Below are 7011 nucleotides of genomic sequence, written 5' to 3' on the forward strand. Positions count from 1 at the left end.
AAAAAAAAAAAAAAAAAAAAAAACAACTGCAAAGTGACTCAGAAAAGATTTTCGCCATGTGTAAGATGCCAGTGCTGTCCAACTGTGGCAATGACTGTGGGCGTGTTCCTATCCAGAAGAGGGAGTTAGGATGTGAGTTCCAAGCACAAAGTCCACAAAATTGGACCGGACTCTGCATTCTCCCTCACACTCATTTTTCTCTCAAGATATGGTTGTAGAAATTAATCCTGTTCTTATGTTGTTACGGAAACATTTAAAGTAGTTGACGGAATCCGCAGTAAATAAATAATAAATCCAAACTGAAGCTTGTTTTGAAACACCACTTTCATTAGCTCAGTCTGTGTGTTTTCTGAGTTCGCATGCTTGATGATGTAACAGGGCTCCTGTGAACAAGGCTGGCAGCTTGGGCTCCCTCTGCTGTCTGACTAGTTTCATTTACAGCAGCTGAACTATCCCGAAGAAAGAAAGAAAAAAATCAATGTCTAAAAAATTCAGCTGCTACAGTAAGAAGTACCAGAAACCAAGAATAGCTTCTCTTTGCTTTGCCTTCTGTAAAAGAGAGCATGAATTTTAAACGAGGAAAGGGTGGGTTTTTCAGTAGATATTTTTTTAATACTAGAGAGATATTTAATAGAACTGAGAACATAAGCAACTGTAATGAATGAATAGTTCCCAGTGATTTGGCCATAAAAATCTTTAAACTATTTAAAAAGAGGTTTGCATTTCTAAAATGTCACTACCTATATGTGTACTCAATAAAGTAGCAAAGTAGATTCAATGCACGAGCTAGTAATTTTTTAAAGAATGAAACCTACACTACATTGAACACACCAATGTATTTGTAACTTATAGCAATTGAAAATTTGATTTATAAGTAGAAAAAAATGTAATAAGTAATAGATAACAGTTATCAGATGTTGAAGCCATTTAACCTCATAAAATTAAGTCAAATGATTTAGGGGAATGATCACAGAAAATGAAACTATAATTTATTTTGCATTATGCTCTTATATTTTACTTTCTTTTTTGAATAGATTTATTGGTAAATGTATTTATTTAAACCTACTTGGCTTTATTATTTTAAATTTTTGGGTTAAATCTCCATTATAATAATAATTTTGTACTTTAAGCCATAGACATGGAAATTTATTTTATTCGCTATACATATTTATATTATTTTGTTCCTGGCAATCGAATATAAAAATTTGTTACTTCCTTCCATTGTTCTAATAATACCTATGTATTTACTAAGAAACACTTAACTATATCTATTTGCTAGATGTACAGTGTTGAAGTCCTTCTGCTCTGTGCACATGTATGTAACTATTCATATACTTTATTTAGATGTAATTACGAAATATTCTTTCTCTACTTACCCAACTGAATTTTTCAATTTCCTGATCACTTTCAGTTTTGTCTTGTTGCCTAATTATTCATGGTAGTACAGCCTGACTTTGGGTTTGGCCTACCTCTAAGTAATCACATTAAATAAAACCGACTTTTTTCCTTTCATCAGCATCAAATGGCAATAGCAACTCAGCTACTGATGAGAATTTTGTCCCTTTCTTCTCCTTGCAATGATTAGATTTTTTTCTGGTTTGAGTTTGCACAAATTTTGTGTATGCTGGCAAACTGTCTATGATTTTGTCTGTGATATAGCTCTGTTCTGTCCAGAAAACAAAACAAAGAAACAAAAAACTCTTTGCAGTTATCGATCACCTCTTGTATACAATGTATCCATGCATACTCTCTCAAAGCTATCTGAGCTTCAAGCCAAGGATACGGTGCACATATCCCATTTAAGTATAAGAACTACACCATCTCTTCTTCATTGCACATTGACCCTTTGAAGCTCTCTATACTAATTACCATCGAGAGCAGGAAGAAACTTTCCCCAAATCAGAGTGGAGCAATGCAGTGATCTCCAGTTATAGTAGTAAATCATTAGAAGTCATTTAAATATTTTATTTATTAGCAAAATAATAGCATTAGGTTCTCCCCTAGACCTAGAACCTAACTAGTGCGTACTTGGCCCCATTACTACTGTTGGGTATGCATCTCATCTCATCTCATGGAGTGGGACTCAGATCCAATCAGAAGCGGTGTGTTTCCACAATGGAATATTGATATTCACAGTGGATAGCCAACTGTTTAAAAATTATTCTAGGTAAAACATTCCACACAGGAAGACAGATGTCCCATATTTTCTCTCATGTACGGACGATAGTTTTCAACCTTGGTTTTGTTTTTGTTTTTGTTTTTGTTTTTCACTTCATATATCCATAAAAGTCAACAACTCAGTAACCAGCATCCAAAGGGGAAGAGGCAGAGCACAGTGATATTAAAGGTTAAAGGAAACAATTGAACATGAAGGGGTAAGTGGTATTGGGAATGGGTTGTCAGGATAGAGAAAGAAATATGGAAAAGGATAATTAACAGTAAAATGCCTTTGAAGTAATTATTATTAAATATATATATGTGTGTTTGTGCATGTGTTTCTCTCTCTCTCTCTCTCTCTCTCTCTCTCTCTCTCTCTCTCTCTCTCTGTGTGTGTGTGTGTGTATGTAAAGAGGGAGACAGGCAGACAGAGAGACATCAAGAGACAAAGAGAGAGACACACACAGAGAGAAGAGAGTTTTAATGGAGTTATCCTACAACCTACCATAACTACACATTTATGCTAGGCAATAAAATCCTAAATTCCAGGATGAGTTGCTTCATGTGTGGGCCTCAGATCCAATCAGATGTAGCGCCTTTACACACTGGCGTATTGTGTATCCATAGTGGATATTCAACTGTTCTGGGTCTCATAGAGTACGAAGCACTGCAAATTATTGCAATACTTTTGACGACCATTCAGTTCTTGAGTAAAACTACCTAAGTACTGAAGGCACCCCTGAAATAAGGATACAGAGAAATCCAGATGACACTCACATAAATACTGCATTTCTACATAGTAGCTTTCGTAATGCTACAATGATCTGTCAAGCCACGGGAGGAGAAATATTATCATTAGTCTTATCCAGCAGTGAACCCTGCAATAAGTAATCTCTATCTTTCAATAATGCCATGAATGTTATGGGAGAAATAGATATGTCTATTTATGATTAATACATTTCATGTAGTTATTAAACAGAACAGCTCTTAACACTCTCTTAGATGAGATTGTTACTAAACATGAAGTGCCATTTCAAAACAAAACTATTAAAAACTCAGATCCAGCTCAAAGGGAGGTCCCAAGGCCTGATGCTATTACTGAGTCTATGGAGTACTCACAAAAAGGGACCTTGCCTGACTATACTCCGGAAGACCCAACAAGCACACTGAAAGAGTCAGATGTAATTATTTGTGCTCAACCAGTGGACAGAAGTTGCTGACCCCTGTGGTCTTGTGGGAAGCCGCATGTGCTGTTGCAGGGTGGCACTGGCTTCCGCTGGCCACCACACATACAGAGGCGGCAAAGGTTTTTTTTTGCCAAGATGAGGTTTTGAGAATTAACCAAAATTAACCAATCAGATGAGAGAGAAGTTAACCAATCAGATGAGAGAGAAGTTAACCAATCAGATGAGAGAGAAGTTAACCAATCAGATGTAGGCATGCAAATGAGGTGATAAGCATAACCCAAGCACAACCAATCCGGGTGTGAGACACGCCTCTCCTAGGCTTTTATAAGCAGCACCTGTTCTGGGCTTGGGGTCACTTCGCCTCTCCCAATAAACGTGTGCAGAAGTTTCCTGTTGCAGCGTTGTTCTTGCTGGCAAGCCAGGGCACGCACAGAATGGTCTAATTAGGGAAAGGCTGAAAGAAGCAGAGGAGGAGGGTGATCCTGTAGGAAGACCAGCAGTCTTAATTAATCTGAATTCCTGAAATCTCTCAAACACTAGACCACCAAACAGGCAGCATACACCAGCTGATATGAGGTCCCCAACACACACAGTAGAGGACTTCCATATCTGTGTTCATTCAGAGATGATGCACCTAACCGTCAAGAGACTGGAGGCCCCAAGGAGTTTAGAGGGCAGTTGGGGTGAGGGTGGGACATCCACATGGAACCAGGTGGGTGGGGAGGAGGTATGGGATGTGGAACAGTTGGGAGGGTGGAGTGGGAGGAGGGAATAAAATCTGGAGTGCATAAAAATTAATTTTAAAACCCTTGGAACATATATCCAAAGAACGAATGGAATTCATCAGTGTATTTTTGTGCTAATCACATTACCTCACAGCTACTTCAACTCTGTAGAAGAAATAAACTGGAAATAAAAAGAGAGAACAGAATTATGACAATTGTAATAAATTTAAGGATCAGAAAATCTGGCAAGTAACCTGAGTGAAATAAAACCACCCTTCACTCCATCTCTTCATTCACTGTTGTTTCTAAATACCTAATATGCACCTTAATTACAGTAAGATTTAGTATTTCTATGTTGATTTCTATTTTCTTTCAAAAATTTCCATGAAGATATTATTTTTTAAAAATTAAGTAGAATTCAAAATGTTATGAAAAAATATTAAATACATTCGGTGATACAGGTAGCTAATTACAGATTTTTATCCATTCTGTTGAGTAAGAGCCACAAAACTAAATCAGATGAGAACTGTCACTTCATTAAAGCAAACGCAGAAAGAAAATTAGGATAATCAATTATAAGGAAAAGCATGCAGGGTCTTCATCAAAAGAGAACACAGAACTGGGTAAGATATGCCACAGAGGTATTAGACCGAGTTGGAGGAAGAAGTAGTGAATGAGATCACTGTACACTTAATGAATATATGGGAATTTCAAAGAATAAATAAAATAAGAAAATTAAAAAAAAAAAAAAACAAAACTGGAAGCTTCTAAGTGACAGAGGATACAGATAGCCAGACCAAGTTAAATATCAGATATTACTTCTCAGATACAGGAACGAAGATCGTGGATCCGCTCATTTCCAGCCAGCTGTGGTGCTGCGTGCCCATTATCTCGGAGCCAGGCGCCATCTTGGAGGAAAAAAAAAAAACCTCTCAAAATAAAAACAATCAACAGACAGACAAACGAAAATTGGCAACAAAACTCAGACTTCCTAATTGATTTTTCACTGAAACACCTGAAATTTACCTATTAGATATTGAATGATGATCACGAACTGTGTTTGGCTTCATAAATATTGACGTCCTGCTAATAGAATTTAATTTGGGTGGCAAAAAAATCAGCTTAAAGAAGAATATAGAACAATATAGGACTTTTAAAGGGAAGTCAGGGTCGTTTGTTCACTTGTTGATATTGGAGTCATTCGAAGTAGAAGCTGACTTGGGCTCGATAAGGTATATGTCTTTGTGTCCACTAATACAAGTTGTTATCTCCCTGTGGATTTGAAATAGCAATTCAGGTATTTTCAGAATTGTAAGGGCTTTAAAGAGGGTGAGATGGTTTCCCAGAAACTAAGACTTCTAGGAAAACCCTCAGTGTTCTATAGCATATAAAATATTTCCACCTGTTTGTATTTGCATCTACTGTAGTCTTATACACTTCAGGGACCAGGAGAAGTGTCCCCTAGATTTCTGAACATAATGTGAATAGCACTGCATGAATTTTTTAGTTTTTAAACCTGGATATCCTGATTATGACAAAGGTCCGAGCACTGGGAAGAATAAGCTCTCTGGGAATTCTTGATGTCAAGTAAATAGAATTCCAAATGAGTGCTTTTGATGGTATGTTGAGAATATTTAATTTTTCCTCAACATTACAAAATGTAGGATCACCGTTACTATATTATTTGCTTCAGTAAAGTGTCCACAACAAATTCTATAACATTTTCTTCAATAGCAATTAAAACTGAAGATTAATTTTACTTTTTTGTCCCATTTGCTTTGCAGGACCTTGGTCTTAAACTTCAATGCCAATTTTACTCTTTTCCAGTGGTCATGGTTTCCACTTATATTTTTGATATGTTCTTGAAATATATATTTATTTTATATTTCATTTGATCATATATATTTATACTTAGCAGCAATATGCTCTTTGAAGAAGAAAACAATATCTAAATAAACATACTAACTCCATAATATGAGGTTGGCCACTGACTAAATACAAAATATTAGAAAAATAAAATACAAATGAAACTGTTGAATAAACATGTAGATTCTGATGTTAGTTAAGATCCTTCATCTACAGCTCAGAGAGAGATGGTGTATATAAACGCCTCTAGTTCAGTTCACAGAATGTCAAACAGGAAAACAAACACAAACACACTGGACTTATTTGTTGTCATTTACAAGAGAAATTCTGATAGGAGTTCTTAAAGTGCAAACTCTCTGATTCTTTAATTCTTATTCTTTAAAAAAAAAAAACTCATTCACATCAGGATTTCATCCACATAATCTTCTTTTTTTTTTTCAATTAATTTTGCCATTAGCAGTTGTGCACACAAATGCAATGCAGATGCTGGCTCTCACATCCCAATTTGCTTGTGCACCTGTCAGTCCAAGCATTCCCCTAAGTGTTCATGACAGGTACTTAGGGCTCTTGGTAATCATAAGTTTGGAGCTATTTTGTAAAGCCTGGTGAGTTTGCCAATGGATATAAAACTAGAGAACAGTTTTCTTTTTCTCTTCTCTTCTCTTCTCTTCTCTTCTCTTCTCTTCTCTTCTCTTCTCTTCTCTTCTCTTCTCTTCTCTTCTCTTCTCTTCTTCTTTCTCTTCTCTTCTCTTCTCTTCTCTTCTTCTTTCTCTTTTCTTCTCTTTTGTTTTTCCTTTTTTTTATTTATATATTATTTATTTACATTCAAATGTTTTTCTCCCTTACCAGTTTCCCCTCTGAAAACCCCTATCCCATTCCCCTCCCCCTGCTTCTAGGAGGGTGCTCACCCACCCATTTACCCACTCCCATCTAACTGCCCTAGCATTACCCTATGCTGGAGCATTGAACCTCAACAGGACCAAGGGCCTTCCCTCCCATTGTCCAACAAAGCCATCCTCTGCTATGTAGGCAGCAGGGTCATGGGTCCCTCCATGTGTACTCTTTGATTGGTGGGT

The sequence above is a fragment of the Mus caroli genome, chromosome 16 (assembly GCF_900094665.2).
Source record: "Mus caroli chromosome 16, CAROLI_EIJ_v1.1, whole genome shotgun sequence".
Lineage (NCBI taxonomy): Eukaryota > Metazoa > Chordata > Mammalia > Rodentia > Muridae > Mus > Mus caroli.